Source organism: Vespa crabro, chromosome 5 (genome assembly GCF_910589235.1).
Source record: "Vespa crabro chromosome 5, iyVesCrab1.2, whole genome shotgun sequence".
Taxonomy (NCBI): domain Eukaryota; kingdom Metazoa; phylum Arthropoda; class Insecta; order Hymenoptera; family Vespidae; genus Vespa; species Vespa crabro.
Window position 1 is genome coordinate 11,644,161 of NC_060959.1, and position 27,163 is coordinate 11,671,323.

The 27,163-nt window shown below is 38.5% G+C and overlaps 1 protein-coding gene across 2 annotated transcripts in view; it reads left to right on the plus strand.

Moving 5' to 3' along the window:
- Positions 1 to 27,163, plus strand: part of LOC124424025 (MOXD1 homolog 2) — a 151,077-nt gene that overhangs the window by 17,051 nt on the left and 106,863 nt on the right. The window contains exon 2 of one of the 2 annotated variants that reach the window (XM_046962482.1): positions 25,564 to 25,670. The exons of the other annotated variant lie outside the window; for it this stretch is intronic. The gene's annotated coding sequence lies outside the window, so the exon portion shown is untranslated. The remainder of the gene's footprint in view (positions 1 to 25,563; positions 25,671 to 27,163) is intronic. 2 annotated transcript variants of the gene reach the window in all.

Genomic DNA, 27,163 nt, shown 5'->3' on the forward strand with positions numbered 1-27,163 from the left:
TTTTTTTCCAAAAATTAATAAGAAATCTCTCTCTATCGAATCTAAAAAATCATTTCGTATAAAATTCCATGAATTTACTTAGGTGTTCATTGAACGTAAGTCTTCTTTAATTTTCGTCTTTTTTTTTTTGCATTTTCTTTTGTTTACATAAAAGGCAGCTAGATTTTTCAGGCAGGACGTATCCTTACAAGCGTCCACTCAAAAGGGAGAAAAAGTGAGAAACCATAGAACCGTCGAGTTTCGCGACGGAACGCGGAAATTCGAACGCTTATACCTTTCTGGTGAACGAGCACTATGACGGGGAATGCACGATGGCCGACCACTCGCTGTCGCATACATGGCTTTTCAACATCCAACAGCGTGAGAACGAATGCTATAACGATATAGTTGCTATGTTATATCGTAGATCTCGACAGGATTGCGAAAAAAAAGAACTGCGTCTCTATCGCTAATGAATGCAGCACATTTTTTTTTATTTCTTACTTCCTTTTCCTCACTCTCTCTCTCTCTCTCTCTATCTCTCCTTTCATCTTTCTTTTTTTTTCGTCTCGTCATTTTTTGATTAAATAACTTGCGACTCGATACCGCCAAGACGAAGAATGAAAGTACTAACAATAAGCAAACCAATAAGCGGAGAGAGGGATAGAGATATATGCGTGGCGAAATATCTGACTAGATGTGTGTCATATACATATATACATATATACATCCATCCGGTATAAATAAAAAGAAAAAATGAATGTTTGCTGAGAAGTCACATTGTATCTCAAAGAACAAATTTTTTACCGCTTGATAAGTTGACAATTCTTAATTATTGATTGCTATTATTTAATTTATATAACAAAAGAGAGACTTTACGAACGTTCTCAATTTCATTTCGCTTTATCGATCATCTTGTTTCGTTGTCTGTACCCGAGACAGAAATTAATACTTGATCTTTTCAATTTATTTAAAAAATTTTGATCCTTTTCGAACGTTCCTTGTTCTCGAATAATTTCATTTAAATTCTCATTATAAAATATTAATTTCTGATTATTTCCGTTCGGGTCGAACGAACAAACGTTCTTATTATGGAACTTTGATCTATCCTAGCGATTTTCCCTGACTATTTGATTATTTTCTATATTCAATTTTACTATCGTCCTGCCCCTTTCCGTTCAATCTCTTTGAAATCACCTTTTACGTCGTCGATCTAATGCCGGTCTCGCGTTACGAACGATATACGGTGTTGCTCCTTTACTCGCAACCGGTCGTTACATAATTATCGTCATTAGGTAGTTTACCTCTCTAACACGCAGCCGATACACTTTTAATTAACGACTATGAGAATTTGAGGCGACGCCTTATACTTCCTTCATGTCCGTACATCTATACATATATACGTACGTACGTACGTACGTACGTACATATCTAAAGAATCCAATCTAATCGCTGAAGTAGGTCAGATCGTAAAGAAAATGACAGCTGAGCGGATTTACAAATTAGCGAGGAGCTCTCTGTTGGTTTATGGAAGGAAGAAAGAATCGCCACTCCGTTTTAATTAAGCAATCTTTCGTACGTACGTTAACAGATATCAAATTCCAATAATTATTTCTTTTATATATAATGACAGTAATGAGAAGATAAATCGAATTAGAAAATTATATCGCGATATAATTTTCAGGGAAATTCTGATAGAATTTCAATTGGGCAAGTAGGAAGGATTTCGTCGTCCCAATATGATTGAAATTAATTTGGATGGTGAAGAAAAGGACGTTACATTCGGTCGGGCACAATCGAATGACCCGATTCGATATAATAAAGTGATTTGGCCGGAGAAAGAAGGACGTTGAAATTGATTTACAAATTAGGTATGACGGCTCGTGTGTAATCGATAAAAGGAAAAATCGTGGTAAGTGGAGCAGAAGGCTGGGTTCTCCTCGTCTACGCTAGCGTAGTATCGAGCGATTTGCGGTAGGAAGAAGGAAGGATCGCGCGACTGGAGCGCTGCTGGGGGGACGAGGAGGAAGGTTAAGGAGGGAGTACTGGGAGGAGGATGTGGGAGAAGGAGTTACGGTAAATTGATGGTCGTGTCACGGTGTTTAATACGCTCGAACGGTTTATATGCGCTGTGCGTGCAATTTTCCATAGGAAAAAGCTCTCGGGGCGACCTCGTCCTTTTAATCGATCACATCGTCGATCACGATGACGAAAGAAAACGAAGATAGAGTTCATATGCCGATTTATAAGCTGATGTATAGTAACGATTCGTTAAATATCGTTGCAATACGTATTATATAAGTACACGATGAATATTTATGAGAGAGCATACCATATATAAATGTTTTTATAATAAACATTTGCCTATACGCAGCGATGTATGTACTACGTGCAAACAGAAATTTCATCGTTTCGTTGACTTGTAATATAGGTTTAAATGGTACTGGGGGAAAAGTGAACAAAAGAATTTGCTTTTGAGCTAACAATGAACCGAAAGGAATGAGTAACAATATCTGCTCAGCGAAAGTTAGTTAGAAAATTACACAACGAACGATTTAGTCTAAAAACAGAACGACGAATATAAGCAGAAGAGAAGATGAAGAAGGAAAGAGAGAGAGAGACGGAAAGAGCTTTCTTCGTAGTAAAGCAGCGAGAAGGCGACACAATTCGGACAACGTTCCTTGAAATACCATCGTGGTTTAAGAGACTTTTTAAGAACCTTTCTCTTTACCTCCCTTCTGTCCTTTCCTCCTTTCTTTTTCTCTACCCTTTTTGCATGCCATCATGCATGTACTTCCTCTTTTCGAGTCGTTTAAATTGTAAGCTCACTTTCTTTTTCGCGAATAATCTTACCGTAATGATTCATACGCACAAAAGTCGCAACCTTTGCATTTTAGACATTTAAAATCTTTTCTTTCTTTTCATCATACGAATTTAATTTTAATTTAGTTATATTTGAAACTTATTTCTTTCCTTCTCGTCTAGACACTTTTTCTTTTCGAAAGGATTATAATAATTTATTGTTTTTAAATTTCACGATTGTTAAACAACATCTCTTCGATCGAGTTTCAAGAATATTGCCATTATGTCATTAACGTTTCCGCATTTATTACTTACATAGGAAGAAACTTGTCGCGTACTAGCATAAATAAATGCATTCGCGCGTACTCAACTTCTGTCTATTTGCCTCTGTTGTTACGAGTTGCGCCCGTAATACATGCACCTTCCTCGTTTTCAGTTCTTACTCCAGTTACTAATGTTGTTATACTTCCATTTGTTCGGTTCTCTTAAGGGATCTGTTCTCTATTCCATCCCCCCTCTCTCCCCTCCCTTCTCACCACCTCCCCCCCCCCCGCTGTCCTCGTTCTCGTACTCAGTTGCAGCGACGAGCAAAAGGCTCGTTTCGCTTCTCCCTCGACGATACATCCCTTTCTCTCTTTCTCTCACCCTCTTTTTCTCTTCCCTTTTGCCGACGTGTAATTTTAATAGTCTCGGCATCGTCGCCGACGCCACCATTCAACGTCAAAAAATAAATATTACATCTAGACGTACATATGTCTGTATAGCAAATAATATTCATTAAAAAACGTAGAACGGAGAATGAAGGATCGAGTAATTAAATACAACGCTTTGATCTCTCGGCGAAGATGAGAAAATGATACTTGACTGAAAAAATGTGTCTTGTTATCTTAACATTAGAATTCGAAATTACAATTCGAAACTCAATTCTGCAGAAGAAAAATTTCCACTCGCAAACCTCCTATTTATATATAAAATTTATAAACTAATTTTTCAATCTTGAGTTACAAAAATGGCGTGTTTTATTTTGAGAGGCTCGCTTCTTTCAGATCGTAAATTCTTTCTCTCCTCGTGCTCATGACTCCTACCGTCTCTTTGGTAAGCATCCGTTTTTCTGTTTTCTCTCTCTCTCTCTCTCTCTCTCTCTCTCTCTCTCTCTCTTCCCCTTGATCCTGTGAGCGCGGAAAAGAGGAGGATGACGACGAGGTCGACGACGAGAACGCCGTTGAGAAGGGGAAAAAACGACGGTTAACCGCGCGCGGTCGTCCGACGTTGACGCCGAGCGTCGTTAAAACGTTCCACCCTCGACAACCGACATCCTTCCCTTTTTCTCTTTCCTACTCATTCTATTCGTAGTCGCGTGGATCGTGCGTTTTAAATTGAAATAATCCTGATGGAACGCTCTCAAAATGTTGTCCTTTTCCCCAAAATTATATATACCTTTTTTATTTATTTTTTTCTTTTTCTCTCTTTCTTTCTTTCTTTTTTCCTTTTTCTTTTTTTTATCAAACTTTGTGCGATCTCGACTAATACGATTATCGTTTATTTATTATCCTATTCGCGAGAGTGTTCCGAAAAATTGGTTGCCAGTGGATTTCAATTCTTTCCTTTCGATTTTATATCAAAAAGAATTTTAAATAACGCCGTTCCATTTCGGTGCATGTGCATCGTTTTAAAGTAGAATCCTTCTTTAAAATTAAATGATACTAATATCACTGAACATTAGCATGGCTTTAGCCGGAAAAGTATCAACGTAATTTTCAAGTTCTATTCGCGAAAATCTTCCATTTCACCTTTCTCGACGCGTTTCTACTTATTTCCACTTTGCACTTGCCTGCATCTCTCTCTCTTCCCTTCGTGCACCAGAGGAAAGCTAGTCGTGTTTTCATTCATCGTCTTCCTCCATCTTAAAATAAAGCTATGTTACGCATAGTCGCATTTATAATAAACATAGTCAACGCACGACTTATTATTTTGCTTTCTCACCTTTGCACTCATTTTCCTTATTGCATTCTTTTTTCTATCGCTAAAGATAAAGAAGGAAGGAGAAATAGAAAGCGACAGTAAACCACAAATCGTCGGAGGGTGACTCTCGTTGCATCGTTAGAGCATTCACCCTGCAGTAGATTCGGTTTCAAAAATGAGAAAGTAAAATAGAGAAAGGGTGAAAGAGAGGGAAACAGAGAGACGGAGAAAGAAGAGAACACGATTTAAATTTAAATAAGCGCGACGAAGCTGCAATAAAATATAATTAAGTTCACCCCACGGAGCCGACGGACGGGGCACTGAAGTGGCGCGGAAAGGACACGCCGAGTGGGAGAGTAAAAGTGCTCGGAAAACAGAGAGAGAGAGAGGGAGAGAGAGAGAGAGAGAGAGAGAGAGGGGAAGAGAAAGAAAAGAGCGCGAGTCGAGAGAGGCTGAGGCCAGAGAATCTGGAAAAGGAAGAACGAAGAGAACCTCTCTTCTGGTCCTTACTCCTTCTTTCTTTTCTTACCTCATACACGGGGTGTCCGACGACATTTTCGTTTCGCCGAGCGTTACGAGAATATTGCTCTCCTGGGATAATTAATCGTTGTTTCTTGTCTCACCCTAGAAGAGAACAAAACATATAGACTTTACGAGGAATACGAGGTATCGAATAAAAGAATTCGATATACATTATGATACAGGTTGTTTGTCGAGCGACAGGTTCGTTAATCAATTCATTCAACGATATTTACTTAATCAGATTTAATACCTTTGCAAATCGAACAGAGATTAAGTTTTTGTATTAGCACGATTGATCGTTTCTCGTGTCATTTTCTCATTACTATTGGACAAATATTACTATGTACGCTTAAATGCCAGATACTTTCGCGCGTGATATCCAGTCGACGCGTCCGCGTCGATACGCGCTCGAACGACATCCAGTCGACGTGAATTGTTGCGTTTGGACCAGCTTATAATGTAATTTGTCGACGCGGTACGGTCGATATGCTTCGACGTCATTTTGCGGCGCGTTTTCCTCTTTTTTTGAGAATGCCTATTTTGTCGAAAAAAAAAAAAATCGGACAATCGAGTTTTGCGTTCGGTACGATTCGAAAACGAATTCGCTAGATATCGTGAATTTCGTTTCTTTTTTCATTTCTCCCCGCTCCCCTCTTTTTTTATTTCCAGCGAATGTGAAAAAAATGAAAAATCGTCGAACATTGTAATAGTTAGACATCGAAAAGGATTCGTTTCACAAGAGAAATAGAGGCAGAGATTCCATTTGTTCGTCAGGAACGTTTTGTATTTTATGCGAAAATATTCGAAGCTACGCGAAAACTGACTGGTTGCGGTAGTAGTAATAAAGGCTAAAAAAGACACGATATTTTGGAGGCACCCTGTATACTCGCCGCGTATATCAGTGTAAAGAGCAGGGGTCCAGGGTATCACGTCGCTACTTAACTTGACGGACTTAATGGCCGGGCGTAATGGGCGTAGCCGCGAGAAAAAAAAGACGTAATTAAGAGTAGAAGGGAGATTCCGGGGTTGCGAGCTCGAGATTTATGTTGCGCTGTAATTTTTACAAAATCCAGCCAACGCTACCACCATCGCCAACACCCACCAGCGGTACCACCATCACGCTCGTTCTGTTGCCGATGGGGTGTGACGAGAGGAAAAGCGCCGAGAGAGAGAGAGAGAGAGAGAGAGAGAGAGAGAGAGAGAGAGACGAGGAATTTCCATAAAAACGGCTGGTGAAAAGGGTGAGAAAAAATAAAGTACCGAGCGCTTATTTCTTTTAAAGCGTTAATGAGGCGATGCCGATATCGGCTCACGCTCGTTCGAGCAAGCAAGTTGTTTGCTCGAAGCGAAAGAAATTGAAAACACCCGGATGAGAGGTGCCAGCATCACCTCTCCGATATTTTTTCTTCTTACCTTATGCCGCGATCGTTAAGAACGATTAAAAAACGATATTCATAAGAAATTATACCCGATATCTAATTAGAATGAATTTTTTCTATTTTCCATTTCCTTTATAGCTACCGTGCGAGGAAGAACCACTCTTTGAAAGTAATTCCTCTTTCTTTTCACAAATATTTATCCATATGCCACCGTATATATTTTCAACATTTCTCAACTGACATTTTAATTCATTTCCGAGTCTTGGAGAAAGCGAATATTCGACGAAAGCTTTTCGTATCAATGTTAACTATAGAAAAGCTTTATAGATATCCATGATAAGCGAGAAACGGAGCACCGGGTACATTTGTCGAAAGTCCGCGAGCTTTCTTTGTCCGATATCTAGCATTTCGTTCGGATTTTTCTACGTTTACGCGCAGGGTACACTGACCGCTGGACGGATCCGTGATTTATCGTTCTTGATGTGGGTAAAATTGTAAAACCATTCCGAGGATATAAAGATTTACAGACATCGCGCTAACCCCTGTTTTACGCTTTATATCGCCTCTCTCTCCCTCTTTCGCGACGATCTATCTCTTTTAGCACGTCGACTACATATTTTGCCAAGGCAACGATAATAATCTGTACAGTTAAAAAAAAAGAAAAAGAAAAAAAAAAAAAGGAGAAGAAAACCAATCGTAAACTTATGTCTTTTTAATTTTAAATCGAATATTTTGCGGTTCTATCTTTGCTCGAGGTTAAAACTGTCTATAACTTAAACAAGTTCTGCCCAGGAGAAATATAATCATTTGTAACGAGACATTTATTCGATTTGAATCGTTAAAAATCCAACGACAAGATTTCGTACATAAGTAGGATGATCGATCGATCGGAATTTAGCATTAACCTCGATAACTTTGGATACCTGGCTAAAGAGTAATCTGGCTCAAAACCGGTTGCGTTCGAGTTATCGTGTTTCAATATCGGTCCTCCTGGGGCGCCTAAAATCTACCTCGCCTATCTCTTCCAGAAAACTAATTACCTGCACGAAGAAATTCCGCTCCGTTTATCGCCCTCGTCCACGCGTCTCGTTAAGCGACATAGAGGAGAAGAAGAAAGTCCCTATATACTTCTGTTTCGTTACTCCTTTTGTATTTTCTACCTTTTCTATTTTGATTCAAGTCGAGACAGCAGACAGCAGATCGATGGTAACTTTGGCCGATACTTCGGCTAGGCACGTTATAATAGCTCCGACTTTCCTACCAAGTTGCTTCTTCCAACGATACTTCTTTGATCTTCGCGAAGAAAGGCAAACTTTAGTCGAGAAAATGTTTTTATGGACGTGGAGAGCATCGACGAGCCTTCGAGTTCTTTCTTAAAAGTAACGAGAGAATAAGAGATAGATAAAAACAAGCACCGAACTCTGTATCTTCGTTATTGCAAATGTCTACCCGAACAAACCCGCCAACGTTTGGTCGATGTTTCAGTTCTCTTGATAAACTTCAAAGAACGTTGAGTCTTTTTTGCGCTTCAATTCTTATAAAAATCGAAACTTTTGAGTTTGATACAATATGAGACAGGCTTTCTTCCTACTTGTGTAGTATCAGTAATTCGAATTAATTATTTCCGAGTCTCAAAGAATTGCTAAATTTTGAAAAGAGAAGTCTGTCGTGTAAGCTAGCAGGAAAAGGACGATGATAGGTTCGTTTCGGTCCGTTAAGCAATCAAATTATCCTTTTTAATCCATCCACAGTCCAAGGATTAAGTATTATACCAGAAGAGTTTCTTTCGAGACTCGCTCAATTCCATCGACGTTTACATACACTACACGTTCACGCTTTTACACGTTTACACGAGATACGTTCGTTCCTATCGCGATCGTTTGCATTTCCGCAAAGGGCCCAGAGAATATCTCTATGGCGTTACGTCGAATGGGCCCATTAGCATCGGACATTCCATTACATCCTGTCGTAAATAAAACCACACCGTGCGACTCGTTTTCTTCTTTTATTAATCGTTCCGCCGAGAGTTTGCGTGAAGACATCGTGCTTGAATGAATAGAGTGTAGTACTGATTGGATAATTTCAGAAATTATCCAATTAATTTGAAAGATGGGGAGAGAGAGAGAGAGAGAGAGAGAGAGAGAGAGAGAGAGAGAGAGAGAGAGAGAGAGAGAGAGAGATCATTTCTATTTCCTCTTTCTCCCTCTTTCCAAAGGCTATTCCACGTATTCTTCAAAGTATTACACTGCTCTAAATTAGCTTTATCTCGTAGTCTCTAAATCTCCGGATCTCTTAAAGGAATAATCTTTAATTTTTTCGAGACAAGTTAGTCGTTACGCTCTGGCCGAGGATAAAGGCATTTCAAGTCAATTTGTTCTCTCGAATTTTCTCATCCTTCAAAATATTTATTATTAAAATCATCGTGACAAACGTAGTAAAGCGTCTACCTAAATGTGAGAGCGAGACGTTTGAAAAGCTCCACGTTGGCCGTGCCGACGAATTATTCGACCGCACACACGTAAGTACATATGTACTAGGTTCACATAGAAATAGATTCAAACATAGACATGTAGACGCACGTAGAACGGGAATGTAGATACATAGACATAGCAAGCGAGCGAAGTAAAGGAAAGCGAATACGCGAACTCGAGCGCGTTTACCTCGGGAAATGCCCCAGTTACGCCGTCATATAGTACATCGTAAAAGTTGTCTGCAACGTGGAACGTCACGAAGTTTAGTTCTTTTTTTCTTCTTCTGCTCGTCGCTGTTGTCTCTTCCGTCCTCTTTCTCTTTCTCTATTCCGGTTTTTTCTCATTCGTGCTTCCATACGAAAAGTAAAAATGGTGGTACGCCGACGACCATTAATAGCAAAAGGTTATTTTTACACCTACCTTATATATCTTATATTTTCCCTTCAATATTCTTGAGCCCATTATCGTTCGATTTATATTATCGTACAAATTATTTGATTGAACAGATATTCGTACCTATCGAGAATCTAATACATATGTATTTTTCGGTAGATTTCACATTTTAAATCTTCTTTATTTTTAAAGACATAAAGTTTAATTTATCGAAATCGATTTTGTTATATCGATAGTATCAAAGGGTATAGTTATGAAATAAAGGGCATTTTTTTCTTTAGAACAATTCTTTGTTTCAATCCTCTACGATTTTTATTCCCGAAGATAATATCGTCTTCGATATATTCTCATTCATAATTCTTCGATAGTATACCTGACCGTAGTGCTTACGTCGGCCAGCCGAGAGAGGCTCACGTAAATTCCTGGAATTTAAGTAGGTTATTAAGTATATCAATGCACTTCTTTAATGAAATTATATAGATCAGTGTATCAACGAAACGATCTCTCTGGAACTAGGAGCCTTAAAGACTCGAAATAAAAAAAAAATATTAAAGCATTTATTTCCCTTTTATCCTTTGATTATACTGTTAATAACAATTAACGATTTGTTATAAACAATTTCTTACAAAAAGATTTCATAATTAATTTCGTATCAAGCAACGCTACATAATCCATGTATAAATAATTTTTATAAATAATTTTTCGTAAAACAATCCGCTCTTTATCATGTAGATAAAAAAAGCACGATTGAATATTGGAAATGTTCACGTGGATATTTGAAACGTGGTAACGAATTGAAAAATTTCATTTCGAAGCATATTCGTGTATTTTTATAAAATATCGAATTATATAATACGCAGCGATATATAAACTTTTTTTTACCGAGTTTGATTATTTTCTTTGAGTTATTATTATCGTGTACATCGATTACTAATGCACGACGAGGATTCAAATGTAAGCAAGTCGAATATGTATTTATCACGAATCTTCATCTCAAGCATATGTAAATTATCGTATCGAAGAAGCTGCGTCCTCTTCGACATCATTATGAATTCCACCTATGGGCTCCACCTTCTTTTTCTCTTTCTTTCTCTCAATTTTTTTTCTCTCTCTTGTTTCTTACTCGCCTCCTCTTCTTCATCTTAGTAATTTTACACCATCGGCCGATAGAGTCTTTTGCGACTCGAAGAGTAATTACGAGCGATGCATCTATAAACACCACCCACGATCGCCCACGTTCTGCTTCTCTCTCTCTCTCTCTCTCTCTCTCTCTCTCTCTCTCTCTCTCTCATGTTTTCTTTACCCTGAGAACGCCTTACGTGCGAAAGCAGAAAAGGAAAAAGGAAAATAAGAAAAGGACAAAAAACAGAAGAAGAGAATCTAAGAGCGCGTCCTCTTAGACGTGTATGCGTACATGTGACACGCGTGAGCAGCCCGCCTACGCTTCGTACCTTGATCATCCGTGTATACACTTAGGAACAAAAGTTTCGAGAATATTTTCGAGAAAGGATGTGGCATGTCAATTTTATGTCGATGGTAGGAAGGATAGGAGTGAACATTGAAAGGAAATTTGATCCGTTTCTCTATGGCGCTACGACAACTTTCGTCGTTACTTTTTTTATTCGTCAATGCATTTATAACATCTTTTTGATAAAAACATGAACTTCTAGTGCGATTTATTTTCATTTAGGTATGCATATTTTCCTTTGCATAAATAATAATGTCTATATATAGATTAAAGTTTTTCGATGGAGATATGGATCAATGCGAAATGAAATAATAACAGTAGATGGAACGTACTTGCTCGGGAATTACAGCATCGGTAATCATTGTAAATTCAAATATTAATCAATATAGTATTCATCACTCTGTTAACCGAATATGCGACAGATTCAATATATATATATATATATATATATATATGAATAAACAAATTGAGTATTTACTTGCATATCCACGAAGCGCTGTCCTAACTTTTGCCTAGCAATGTACCATGTCCATGCCTATTTGCGCATACGCACACATGTATAACGTGTACAACACGCAGGCGTATTTTGCATATTTACACATACCGGATATACCGTAGCCTCGTAAAGACAGAACTCCGTGCATATTTTACGCTCGCACGCAGATTCGCTCGACGCTGAAAACTTTCGAGAGGGTAGAAATTTTACGCCCGTCTCGATGAAACGCCTCGCATAACGGTCGGCACTCGCGAGTACAAGAGAATTATCGTATGGCCAAAGATTTATCTCTTATTATAAATATACGTTGTGTATGTGTACGCGTGACAGATAAATAAGAAGACGAAGGCGAGAGAGAGAAGGAAGACAGAAAGTTATGCGAAGCGTTCAGCCGTCGAGTAATTCAAGGATTCAAGATTTACAGGTAACCACGGTGACGAACGTCTATCGTTCTCTTTCTGTGCTTGCATACTATCGAAAAGAAGAGAGGAAAGGTATGCTTGACGTTTACGATCGCTCGTAAAGATGACACTTTGCGAAGTATGTTTTTATATGATGATCTTACACCAACCAAGATGTGATGATCCCGTATCCATATTTTAGTAATTGATTGAATATTTTAATTCGGAGGAGACTTAGGTTTTCTCAAAATTGAGAGAAAAAAAAAAGAGAGAAAAAAAAAGAGAAAAAAGCAATAGACGAGAGACGAGAAGAAAAAAAAAAAAGACAGAGAGACGATCAACTTTGAACGTCAAAAAGTTTTCGAGTTTCGTTGAGAATTTCCAAGGGTCGATCCCGTTCGTAGTACGGTGGCGAAGAAGGCGGAGATGAGGACGATAAAAAAAATCTCACGTCGTCGATGGGTCCAGCGTTAAGCCTCATAAGCCGCTTCCTTTTTCTATCCTTCTTTTTACACGCGTTCTTCTCGGACTTCTCGTCATTCTCGAAAGGGGATTTGATCAAGCACCGGTTCTTGAGCACGTCGAAAGATTATATATCAAAGTGACGTTTTCTCGTGCGCGCGATCCGAATGTATCTTAATAAGAATCATAAAAATTATAAAGAAGAGAAAATTTCTCTCTAATTGTGAAACGTAAAATAACGAAAAGAAAAAGAAGAGAACGAGAGAAGAAGAAAATTCTGTTGTAACCTATCAACGAAAGGAGTACATTTCCTTTGATTTCATGAATTATTTTATTTCATAATTAATGTCTTACTAAGGATTCTTTTCTATTTAATGATGATAACGTTAAAATTACTTGAAAATTATTTTTATTTGATTCCATATACTCGTTATAATTCGGAGAGTAAAAGAAAATGATTTGAGTCACATCGAAGAATGTCCAAAGAACAAAGTTTCAAACGTGGGTGTATCTTTGAACGCGAGCTTTTCATTTAGAATGAATGAATGAATGAATGGATGGGTAATAGTAACAATCAGGAATCACTGATTAGAAACAATTACCATACGAATGGGAAATAAGTTTTTATTCATCGAAATCAGATACGCCACGATGTCATTGAAATGTTAATGTAATGCCGTTAACTCCCTAATATTTTAATACAAAATTAACTTAATAGAAATACGAAGGTATACGAAGAAGGTGGAGAAAGTATGAATAAGAATGAAGAAAATAAAGAAACGGGAGTATTAAAGAAACGACGAGCGTGGCGTATCGCTCGGCATCTTTGCGAGATTTATACGTTACTCTGTTACTCGGTTGCCATCATAAACGTCCTCACAAAGGAATTATCTTGCATGTTAACGTAATGCTCTTAATTAAGAATCTCGATGGTGGTTACCAAGACTGCCGTAGAAAAACTTAACCGGTGATGTTACCTTCATCCCTGCGGGAGTGAGAGAAAAGAGGAAAGTAAGATCCTCGTGTAATTATAATTAACTATAATAAAGTTCTTCGAGACTCTTTCTCTCTCTCTCTCTCTCTCTCTCTCTCTCTCTCTCTCTCTCTCTCTACCCTCCTCTCCCCCGCCTGCACCTTTTTCTCTCTTTCCTTTCATATTCTCGCGTTTACGAGTATCTCATAAATAGCGTTTCACAAACGCGAGGAAATATTTTTTAGAATAGTCATCGTAAAACTTTTTTCATATCGCTAATTTATCCCACGACATAAATTATATTGTCGTTCGTGTTTTAAAGTGTTGAAAATATAGAGTAATGTTTTCGTATTACGTATATTATACGGCGTATAAATATAACGGTGTAAAAATATGATACTTTCTGTATGGACTAGTGGTACTTCCTTTCTTCATCGAACGTTTCGTTATTTTACTCGTTTCATAGTTCGTTCGGGGAAATCAAAAGCAAAATGTTCGAGAATAAATTCAAAGTGGTCGCGATTGCATAATAGAAACTAAACGGACATCGGAGAAACGTCGTTTAACGCGTTATAGAGAAAAGACGGTTCTAGAGAGGAAACGAGGAGGAAAAGAAGAGAACCATAGTAAATGGCACATTTCTCCATTTTCCTGGATTATTTGGGCTTTCGACTCTTCTTCGGTGTTTCAATTTGTTTGTCGTCTGAATTACACCCCCGTCGATATTACGAACCCGACGAAAGTCTTTTCACTCCGAATGGAAGCTCTGACCGTCTTAGCTCGTTGAATGCCATCGAATCGGTTTTGCGACGTTCATCAAAAACGTTCGCAAACACTTGGCGCCGAAGCGAGGGTCGATTTTCTTCTCGCTACTTTCTTTCCACAGAGTACCTTATCCCGATGCTCTTGAACTAATAATTAACGCTGCCTATCGGTACACTTTGTAAAATAATCATCTTGAAAAATGAGTTTCATCTTCGTCGTTATCGAGAACGAGCCACGGGAAAAAAAATAAATTAATGAATAATAATACGTACGGGACAGAGGAAGAGAAACGTGGAGACGAGAGTGTATACGTTTGATGAAAGAATGTATACGTTTATTTTTGTGTATACGTTTAACGATATACAGATCAATGATATTATAGATAGAGGTTGCTTCGAGTATAAGTAACCCATTGAACCGTTCGATCTATTCACCGTAATTCCCAAGCACGGCTTGCCTCTCATAATACCATTCAGTGCGCACCACATAACAGCATTATCCACTTGCGCCATGGACCCGATAATGTGCATCGGATTTGAGTTATACGAAGCTCGGCGAGTTATCGCAACGATAAGTGGGAGGAGAGAAGATATAAGAAGGAAAGCCAAAGGAAAATCTTTCGTCGGGAGTCACGAGAAAGGATACTCTCCGTGTCTCGGTAGATCGAGAGACGCCATTGTTGTGGTTATGCTTTACGACGTTGACCTCGCACATGACTCTATACCTATTCTTTCTATTCCTCTTATTCCTTCCGTTCTTTCTCCTTCTCTTTTTCCTCTTGTATTTTTCCTGCTCGATAAGTAATTTGCCGGAGGCCCATTATTCCAAGGTTTTGTTCCTACGATTATAGACAAAGTCTAATAACGACAATTATGTCATTTCTCGGGAATTTGAACGCTCGCGGGTGAAATAGGACAATACCTTCGTTATCCGTGAAACTGAGAGAGAAGGGTGAGAAAACGAGATAGAAATACGGAAAGAGAGAGACGGGGAGTGAGAGAGAGAGAGAGAGAGAGAGAGAGAGAGAGAAAACGCGACCTCATTCCTATCAGATTTCCCGAGAATTCGATGCTGCCGGACCATCAGCATCCTTGTCTCTTCATCTTCTCTCGTCCCTTCTCCTCTTCCTTTTTATCCTCCACATTCTTTTTCCGATGAACGGAAAATCTCGAACGAGAACGCGTGATTCGATGAATATCTTCATCTGCTTTTATTTTATACTCCCGAATCGAGGACATAGGTTCGTTTCGTTTATTCATTTCTCACTTGGTCGTTAAAACAGTTTAAAAAAGAACGCATTTTTAGCTGACAACGAGAATTCGCCAGAGATTGAAATAATGCAATTAACGTGCGAAAATACGTGGATTGTAAGGTTTTCTTCCTAATTAATCCTTTCGATTCAACCCACATCGAGCCTACGTCGACATTTTTTTTCTTATTCTTTTCTTTATTATTGCAATCGAACATCTCGTATAATAAACGTATTTTTTCTTTCGATAATTGAAATGAATTAAATAACGAGTGCGATTTTAAGGGTTAACTTAAAATTGTTATAATCAATCGTTATCGCAATTCTTCGTTTTTCTTGACACACACACACGCACACACACACACACACACATACATATATATATATATATATATATAAAATATTGATATTTAGTTACCACAGAATATTTCGTCACTGGTAGACAAAAATAAGTGAGTTTTCCTTCTCGAAATAAAGAGCAGAATATTTTCGAACGATATTCGAACGGGATAATAACATTATTCGACATCTGCATGCACGAATAGCGATTTAAAAGCATTTATTTCGTGCGATGGCTTCCAACAACTATCGTTCACGATAAAGAGAAGAAAAAAAGAGAGACTCATCGTGGATAAAAGAGAAAATAGGATAAGTCAGGATCGTGCATTCGAATTTGATTTCATTAGAATAATTACAGTGCTATCGATTTCACAATTAATTTCTCGTTGACGAAACGTAAGCGAATGACGAATCCATTTCTCTTATTATCCTTTTCTATTATATTTTATCTCAAATGAGACTCAAATTTTTTATCTTACGAAGACAGTCGAGCGACTTATTCATTTTTGATCGTCTCTCGAATCTCGAATTGATTGCAACTTTGATATCTAGTAAGCTCTCTCCTCTTCTCTTTCAAATGACAGATTTATATGCGCTCCGAGGATGCCCGTAAATCGATTAAAAAGCGAAGCGGAATAACGAAATATAAAGTTGGAAAATCGCGGTGGCGATGGAAGAAGGATTTTTATGATATCGCACGGTCGAACATGGCGATGTGCGAGCGTTAAATATTGCGCACTATATATTATATATTATGTGTGTGTGTGTATATATATATGTATATCAATATATATATATATATGTATATATATATATATATATATATATATATATATATATATATATACACACACACATCAAAGAGAAGTCATAGTCGAGGATTTATCGTCGCGTGCAACGCGACGATCCAAACAGAGACAATCGAACGAACCATGCGTCACGTCGACGACGAGCCGACATTGACAAATCCGGCTATTCGAAAAATCATGCTAGGGATAGACGAAGCGATGGAGTCTTCAAGTACGGAGTATCGAGAAAAGAGAGGAAATAAGCCATTAAAGACGGCTAAATAAAAACTATTTCTTATTCGTTCGATTCGTCGGAGAACAAATTTTCTCAACTCTACTCTCTGGTTATTTTGTTTCGATTTACGATTCTAATTAAAGCAATCAAAAGTGACAGTTTTATTGCACTTAATAAATTCGCATTTAATTATGGAAAAATATCGCGGATTAATCGGTTCGAGTTTAAAAACTCGATGGTGATATTCAGCATCCGACAGGAGACGAGGAAACCGGAAGAAAGCAGTTATTTACGAAGTAGCATCAGCATCCGCCTTTTCTCTCGTCTCTTTTACTTTTACTCCCACTCCCTCAGACTTTTCCTTTTTCCATCCTACTCGTAAAGTTTTTTCTGTTTAACTTGACAACGGCGCGTCGGGAGCCTGCAATCGGCCCGGGTATGTACGGTTGGCCACATCAAACAGACGAGTGCTCTTTGAAGATGATAAGCTCACCGTTGCACAACAATTTAATCTTCACGGTAATAGCGAGCGGACCGGGTCGTAGTTTACGAGGAAGGCCTCTGGAGGTTCCTTCTCTTGCTCTCTCCCTTCTCCTTTCTGTGAAAAAGACAGAAGATGTTTGGTTGTGTGGATGGTTGAGAAAGGCAGTGTTGGAAAAGGAAGAAAAAAACAGAGAGATATGGGGGGGGGAGGAGGAGGAGAAAGTCCATCCAACGTAGAAACAACGAGCCAGAGGACAAACGAGAAAACGAACACATCGTATCATATAATTAGGCACGCTCTCTGCCGTTATAACGAAGTTTGACAAACGACAGCGTACTTCTTCCTCGTTTACTCTCCCGATATATACTCTTAACTTTATCTCGCTTTCTAGATAAAACAAGAGAGAAAGAAATATTAAGTTTTTGAATTTCTTTCTTTCATAGGGTGATCTCATTTATGTTACATTTCCCTTCTATCAACTTTCAGAATTTTCAATTAATCAGAAAATGATACGTTGGTTTAATTTGATAAATTCTCATGGTAACATAATATACCTATGCTAAAATTATTAAAGCGACCCATCTCATTTTCTGATATCGTGGTAACTTCGTTAAGATCTCATTAGGGAAATACGGTATCTTTTACATGAGTTTATGGCATACCTACTATTATTCTTTTCCCTTTATGTTCAAAAATATTCGTCCGAATATCGAAGAAGATAGTATTTTATTCCGTAGTTAATTGGTGAAGCGTATAGTTTTACATTCGACTCTAAGGAGGGAGATAACGAATGTGGTAATGACTTTCTTTCTCTATATCTGACATAGACGCTAACCACAGAGACACATACACTTACCCATTGGCTTTGAATCCTGAAACGTCCTATCATCGTATCCGCAGCGTACACTTAAGCACGAACGATCGATGCCGGTCGCCCGTCTCGAAATGGAGAGACACATCCGCAGGAACGTATCATTCGTGACCTGATCGTCCTCGTCCCCAGTCTCGTCGCTGTCGCTTTGCCGAAGGACCCAGAACGACTGCGAGAGCGTGGCTTGGCTCGTCGCCTGCGGTCTTTCTATCTACCTTTGGAGATCTTCTTTTTTCTTTTAAACGTCTCTCGGAAATGTTATTTCACTCGCAATGAAAAAAATCTTCCTGCATTTTACATCTCGTCATCGAAATTTTCACTAGAACGTTCATTTTGACCTGTATTTATTGTTATACTTCGTTTTTTGACTCGAACGAACGTGTACTTTAGGATTTTTTTCATCGCTCGATCGATCAAATATCGTTTCCAATTATTCCGTTATCTTACATTTCTACATTTCCAATAGGTATTTTAACAGTAATCATATCCTTTTTCGATTTTACATTCGATTCTTTATAAAAAATAGCCGTTAATGGTTAATCGTCGTCTAATAACGTTCCATCATAACGAACCACTGAGTACCGGAGAAGTCCCGTTGATCGTACCAAAATTTATGAAATTGCACGCTTGTGATTTCGAATTGGAGGAATAACGTCGAGGACAAAGACGACGTCTATGGAGATTGCATCTCATTGTCAGTGAACGTTCATCTCAGCGGACAGCAGTCATTGGACACTACAAAGGAAAGCTCGAAATGCGAGAAAGAGACAGAAGCGTCGTTGCCTACATGCTCTCTTGTTGACTAATTAAACCTCTTAGCGTCGTCGTTAGCTACGCGTCAGGCGCGATGCGTTCCGCGTCAACGCGCGCGCACGTTCATAACAGAGAGAGAGAGAGAGAGAGAGAGAGAGAGAGAGATGAATTCAAGAGGACTCCACTCGAGAGTGATGCTGCGGATTAATTCGAGGAAATCTCTGCTTTTCATCGCCTTTTCCATTTTTCTCCCTTTCGTTTCATTCATTTCCTTTTTTTTTTTTTTTTTTTCTTTCTTAATGCAAGCAGCTTTCAGCAAACCGTCAAGAATAAGAATTCAAAAAGAAAAGAAAAATGGATGGAGAAGACAACACCCGTCTATTCTCTTTCTTTTATATCTTTTCCATTTTTCGAAGAATAATGACAATGGCGTCGACTTATTTTCGAAATCTGTATGTTTTCTCGGATAAATCTTGCGTTCAACCATAACGATGAATGAAGTAACGAAGAGAGCGAGAGAGAAAGAGGGAGTGTAGATAGTGGAAAAGAAAAAGGAAAGGGTTGATGATCGCTCGCTTTGATCGCCGATGAAAATTGGCCACCAGTGGGAGAAAGATTCCCTTCGTGGATCGTGGCGTGGTCGTAAATTCTTCGACCTCGTTTGATATATACCTACGTGGGTTGAAGTCTGAAAGGAATTTTTGTAAAGGAACGTTCACCTTAGGTATTTCGACTTTCAAGTTCTTATTGGGTAATCGAAATAAAAAGGACCATTTCGATACTATGGAAAAACTTAGGTTCCAGGAAGATCAGGAGTCTTGTCGTTTTATAGAAATTGATTAGCATTTAGCGTCTATCTAGAGAATTTATGGGAATGGAATTATTTTACTACTCGGGCATGGTAATGTTTTATTAAAAATAAATGTATGAAATTCTTTTTCTCTCTAAGCGACTTTTTCTATATTCATTTACAAGAATGAATTAACCTGTATAATCGATATAATTTATTTCGTCTTTATGAGTAATCGTTTTTCTTTTTTCTTTTTTTTTTTTTTTTTTTTTTTTTTTGTGTCTGTGGTGCACGACCAATTAATTTTCAAAGTTAGTCATATCTCATACTGAGCATCGACATATATTTTAAAAGTACAAGTCTGAGGAAAAGCAATTTCTTAATTTTTTTTTTTTCTCATTTTTTAACCCATTTAAAATACGTTCTCCACATTGACGAGCCTAATTCGTGAAATATATAAATAAAGGACATTTATATCGTTGGTATAAAATTGCGTTTCGTAATTGACACCGAGGAAAACGTTTACAGCGAGCAACGGAAATATGCTTGGAAAAATATTCGAGCGGAAGATTTGAGTATTCTGATATCCGGATTAGAGGAGAAAGGAAAAAGAATCGATCGTAAAAATTTAGTTTCGTACGAATCGGAAAAGTGTCCGTTCGAGTGGATATACTCTCGAGTATACCTCTTTAAACTGAAAGAGAACAGAAATAAGGAAAAGAAGGAAAAGAAGCCAAAGAAAAGAGCAGAAGATTGGGAGAAATACGTTCAGAGTAAAGGAAACAAAGTGTATCGCTTCCGCACGCTCGCTTAACTTTGCGATTTAAAGTCATCCGTTTAAAGCCGATGACCTAAGAGAGACACGTTGCTCTCTTACTCTTGAACGTAAAGCCAAGATCACAGACAAATTATTTGGCAACTTTCATTAACGTTTAACTAAAACATTGATTGTATATGAATTCTGCAATCGTAAGCTTGTTACGAATTTGACATCATTCTAGCTCATGACGGCCAGTTTTCATGACGATTTCAAACATGTTTCCGTTTTACAGTACAGTTATTACCTTCTCCTGCTTCACTTCTCTTCGTCGCTTCGTGTCGTCGTACGACGCGGTCGTCGTACTCGTACTCGTCGTTGATCTCTGCCATTAACGGAAGCCGTACCAAGTGCCAAAGGGAAAGAGGAACGAGTAGAAGGAGGGGAAAAAAGAAGAGAAGGAGGAGGAGAACTACAGCAAATCCAAGCGTGAACAGGACGATTCTCGAAGCGACAGCGAACATGGCACTGCTCGCATTCTCTTTCTCTTCTCTTTCTTCTTCGACTCCTCCGCAGCGTTTTAATGACACTCCGCCATTTACGGACATCCTTCTACCAACTCGATTTCTCTCTTCCTTTTTCCTCTTGTAGCTTCTTTAGGAGGCTTTTGAAATTCTCGCCTACTGGTAATTCGCCTTGACAGAAGCACTCCTTCGCGCGTCCTTTTCGTTTCTAATTTTCCCTTTTTCTTATATACTTTCTCTCTCTCTCTCTCTCTCTCTCTCTCTCTCTCATTTTCTTTTATCTACTTAGCTACATAGCTATATTTCTCGATTCTCTTTCTCTCTTCTCCATTCTTCTCAACGGCTTTCTCGAGTAGGCAACTTATTCTTGGAGTAGTACGTTTACAATCGGCACAAAAAGTTTTTCTCTCTCTTTTCTTTCCTAGAGTTTTACGGTCACGTGAAATTTACATCGTATGTGCAATTAGAAATGAACTCTGCTCATTCGGTAAACGCATTATTATTTTTTTAAGTACCGAGAAGGAGCCAAATCATCGGCGAAATGGAATGTCGCTTTCCAAAGTGGGAGAGAGCGAGAGAGATGGAAACTCGACTACGTTTTATTATCGTCGAGTTGTTCACCTCGGAAATTGCGCTTCATTTTCCCTCTTTTTCAGGACGCTTAAATCGCAAAAACGTATCATATGTGTATGAACCTAGAACGTATGCTAATTTTACTCTTTAAAATTACCTATTAACGGAAGTAACGAGGAAAAACATCTACGATATTTTCATTTCTTCCGTTCGCCTCGGAGATTCGATTTTTCGATAAAGATTCGGTCTTTCCATAAATCGATGACACATTTTATCAAAAAATATACTTACAATAATGAATCTAATTTCCTAAATATTCTAAATTCCACGTGTGAACATTCAGTAAATAAGAAAAGTTTCAAATAAAAAGCTCGGAAGATAAGATCGGACTATCAGGAATGATTGAGCGCAATATTGCTTGAAACTGGTAACGATGTAGTCATTTGCATAAAAAAGAGAGAGAGAGAGAGAGAGAGAGAGAGAGAGTTAAAGAGAACGTGTCGTTCGTGTTGACAAGATCAAGCAAGATACGCATACATATTGGCAGTGAATTAGAATCACATATTGAGTCGTTTCTCGAGATTGAATATTGATAGAATCGTAAATAGTACTTTTTTGTAAATTGACGCTTATACGTAGACGAACGTGCGTGCACGTTACTGACAATTCTCTCTCTCTCTCTCTCTCTCTCTCCATTTATCTATCTCTATCTGTCTATTCATCTCTCTCGGCTTATTGCGTGCTTCATCGCATACGGTACTCCGTGCGAAAAGGTCACGTGTGCGGACACGGAGGTCAGCAATACTGATTCTGCTTCTCGTCACTATTCCCTTATGAACGTCGACTCGTCCTTCATGTTCTATTCCTCCTATTTCTCTTGCTCCTCTTGTATAACTCCAACCTCCAACAGCGTTCTTGTTCCTCCTTGTCGGTCGTTTCTAACGTTCCACAGAATGACGATGGGACAAAGTGCGTTTACGATGCAATTAAAATTCTTTCTCGCTTCCAACGTAATAGACCGAAATATACGTCTAGCGTTTGTTACTTTGTAATTGATATATTGCTCGATGAACTTTCTAATTTGAAAGAAAGAAAAAGATAGGTAATAATTAATTCGATCAATTATATCGATCAAAAGACCTTTCTTTTTTCTCGAGAATTTCTCGACCTTTTTTCTTTTCTTTTTCATCGTCGTTCGCTTCCTTAAGCGCGACACGTTTCGATGTAATAACTCACGAAACGATTTCGCCATTATAAAAATGAATCCCTCGGGATCGTGAGACGCACGGCATACGAATTTCATGTAGGAAGGACACGTTCCGAAGGACCGTCGAATATCGATAGGATCGGCCGCGCGTGTACCTCGCTGGAATGATCGAATAATGATAGGGTGATACAGGGTAATATTTTTCGTTTATACGATGGAAGGTACGATCGTTCAACTTTTCTCGATATTTTATCGTTGTCGTATATGGAATCGCGATGAAAATTAATTTGTATAAATTAAAACGCCATAATCTTATCGTTAAATTGAACAGAACGAAAGAGAGTACATAGCCTCTGGAATATATTTAATTCATAATTATTAAAAAAAGATGAAAGAATTCATATGGAATTTTTCAAAGAAGCATTCGTTTACTAAGCGCCGTCGTAAAAAGAGGAGAGAAAATTATATAGAGAAAAAGAGCAAAGAGTGACCTAGGTGAGCTCGAAGAAAATTCCATGAGGTCATAACGATGGGTTCTCCGTCCGTCCACAGGATCACGAAAAACCAACGTGACGATTTAAAAAGTTGGGCGTTAAAATACACGCGGAGGAAGGTGCGCGTGAATAGAAGGAGGAAGCTGAGCCGATGGAGGATGAGGTGACTGAGGAAGCATACTGGTCGCGAGGTCTCGTCTCCGTTGAGGTCGCGCATTTACACAGGCAGGGTCATCCATGGTCTCCATAGTACCGTTACGGTGCATGGAACATACATATTCTCAGAGCGACCATCCCACAGGTCTTTTCTCCTTCTCACTCATTGCATATTTTCGTGCATCTCTCGTGTGTGCACACGCGTATGTACACATATGTACGTGCAAGCAACACGTGTAAATACGAAGGGCCCAGGATATCGTCGGTCACGTACGCTTCTTCGCATGCCTGTTGGCTCTTGGGGAAAGCATGAATAAGTCAAGAATGCTTCGTGCACTCCTCCTCCTCTCTCTCTCTCTCTCTCTCCCTCTCTCTCTCTCTCTGTCCTTTCTTCGTGGCGCTGTCGGTTCCTCCGTTTGCTTCTGTTTCTGATAATTCGACTTCCTCCTGCTAGCGGTCCGTTTATTTCGTTTCTGCACCAGGTGGTTATCTTTGCGTATATATCATCTATAGATATTTGTAATACGTAGGTATACGTTAGTAAACCAACTTGGACGTATTCTTTCTTACCTTTGGAGAAAATTTTCTGATATTTCGTTTGGTTGTTATTTGGTTAAATTCCGATTCTCCAATATTACATTTGTTTTGATATATAACAAGGATATTGTGATACGAACAGGATCGTATTCGAATCCTGGTTTACGAGATGATAAAATGTCTCAGGTGTTGTTCCATTATCCTTGCTCACGTTATTCTTGTTTTTCACAAAGTTGAAAATAGTCGAGGACGACGAGCCTTTCCGAGGAGCAAGCACTCACGAAATCGATCATATCCGTCGTCTTCGAAGCAATTTACTTCGTTTCGGCTTGCGAAGCATCCGTTCTTTATGAGTTCCAAGAGAACAACTCCCGTTCCACGTAGAATTATTGACGATTATTGTCGGACCAATTTTATCTTCTCTTTTTATTTTTTTTTTTTCTTTTTTTAAATCGCAATAGCCAAAAAAGGATTTCGATTGAAATCCTTCGTGATTAGATTCTTTATTATTTCTTTTTTTCTATTTTATAGATACAAATTAAGCAATAATATTTGAGCAAATATTGAATATTGCTAAAATTCAAGGGGGTCACGATAAAATGCATTCGCTTGTCGATATGTTCAATAAAAGTATTCGAAAAAATCACCGATATCCTATAAAAAGCGTTTTATTCCCGTTCGATTTTTCTCATCGTATTTCAACATAAATGTTTAAAAATATCAGGAATGTTCTCGAAAAGTTTTGTCGTGTTCGCGGTTCCGAGAATCGATATGGACGCAAATACTTTTGAAATTTCAATCGACTTTTAATATTGCGAATTTTATGATATATATATACATATATATTTGTGTGTGTGTGTGTGTGTACCACTCGAAAGCGGTTTGCCGCGAAACAAGAGCGATTTTTCGACATTAACTTGGTCGTTTGTTGAGCTCGACTAAAAGAGCCGTTGATAAATATTGAGTTATGGATAAACGGGGAGGGGGAACGATTTTCGGTCGAGTCAGCTTATCAGTAGGTGTTGAATAAACCAAGTCGAGAATAATACAAAGAGAGAAAGAGAGACAGAGAGAAAACAATAGTTGGGTATACGCAAACGAGAAGATTATTACTACAGCACTGGCAGTCGGCTTAAGGTTTAATCATCCATCTCGATCGCGTGCTTCTAATTTCACGCTCGCGATCTTCCTAACGCCAAGTAATTGTATCTTTCGCTACCGAGTAATCATCGTTGAAGGATTTTGAATCCTCTTGTTAACTTCCTCCGACATACTGACCTAAATTCTATTATCCCGCATTATCCTCTAATCGATAATGAATCCTATTCCCTGTACATGAATGAATATTTTACCGCTACGTTTGGAAAATATTGAACGTATCTCGATTAGTCCGTCATATTTTTGAAAACGTTATATATATGCATAAATATTGTACAAATTTTTCAAACATACGTACGTAGAATACATGTAATTTTCTTAGCGTAAAGCAGGTAGATTATTAGAAAAATATCATACCATCCAATGCATCTTTAACATTAATCAAGCATCGTCAGAAATTCACTGAAAATCACTGTCGCGTGTTCAACTTAATCGCTCTTTGAACAGGCCGGTCAATGTTCTTCTTCTCTCCCTTTTTAATCGTTTACATGATTTTCTCTCTCTCTCTCTCTCTCTCTCTCATTCCCCGTTGGCGAGAATATATTGCCATAGCATATTTATGTCGTTTGTTCTAGCACTCGGGTGTATATAGTGGTTGGAAAATTAGGGACAAATTTACGGCTTGTAAGCAACAACAGCTACAGCAACGGCCCTGTCGACGCTATTCGGAAGAGAAATACGAGTACGTAGCTCGACGATTCATCCATCTTCTCTCTGGCACGCGTGTCCTCACGAAGAATTACTGATAACGATGCGCGAAAATCGATCCTCTTCCCCCTCTCTCTCTCTCTCTCTCTCTCTCTCTCTCTCTCTCTCTCCCTCTCTCCTCTCACTCACTCATTCTTTCCTTTCTCTCCCGTTTCGATCTTACATGCTTACATATTATATCGTTCGCAAGATGAAACGACACGACGTAAAGAGAAAGAGAATAAGTGGAAGTCGGAAAGCAAGAGAGAAAAAAGAGAGAGATGGAATGGCAACTGATCGATTCTCGAGATAGGAAGAGAAGAGATATTACGAACACGTAGATATTACGCCGTCCGACCTATTGTGAATGATCGAATGGCTCTTGAGACAGTGGAACCACATTGTACATAAAACGCTCTGTTTTGTTTCGTATCAACTGCGGATACTACACTTTGACCTCTTGAGAAAGAAATGTCACCTTTCATCGAAATGTTCCGTAAACATTTTCTTTCTCTCTCTCTCTCGCCTAGCTCTCTTGTTCTTTCATGAAAGTAAAAGAAAGTCCACGATAAAAGGCAATTTTCCAATCATTGTAACGAGTACTAGAAACAGTAAATCTACTTATAAGTTTTCCTTTATTCGTTATGTTTTTCTCGCCAAGCTCCCTGTTTATCTTTTTCTGTTTTTCCCGTTTTTTCTATGAATAAATATTCACTCGTTGCAATGACGACAAATATTCGAATGACGTAGTTGGCAAAGAATATTTTACATTCTCTCACACGTTTGCTCTGTCAATCCGTACAAATATATTCTAATCTAATCGGATTTACATATGTGAGCGTTTGTATATAAAAAATAGTTCCTGCAATATTTTACTTTTTCCCATCGGTGTCGTCCATGGCAGAAATTTCAGTCTGTTTCGGAGTCATAAATTCCTTTCATCGAGCGTTTTGCAACGTACAAGGAAAACGGGTCGTAGAAAAATTGCCTTCTTTTGCGTTTGAATGAGAAGTCCCACTCTTCTTTTGTTCTTTCCTTTCCCCTAAGAACACTTTTCTTCTAGAATTCTACTGCCGAACTGCGAACTACTGCGTAAAACACAAACCCTTACTCCTCTCTCTCTCTCTCTCTCTCTCTCTCTCTCTCTCTTCCTTTTTTCGTCCTCTCTCCTTGTGTAGGCAGCCTTGTGTGTTATATTCAAGAAACTAGGTTCCCATGTGGCGCGATTTTCTTCTCGCATGAAGGATACATTGTATTCGCGACCGGGGAATTCCATTGTCTTCTTTCATTCTGAAATAATATCCCGCGCTATCGTGTTCGCTTCTTTTACCATGTGTATTGTTAAAATTCCCGCTGTCCCTTCTGCGACCACCCTCGACTATTGGTATGACAAAGAGAAAGAGAGAGAGAGAGAGAGAGAGAGAGACGCGAGTCCCTTTTTATATCCGTACTTATTTTGTTCGTCAGACTGGAATTAGCATCGTCGTA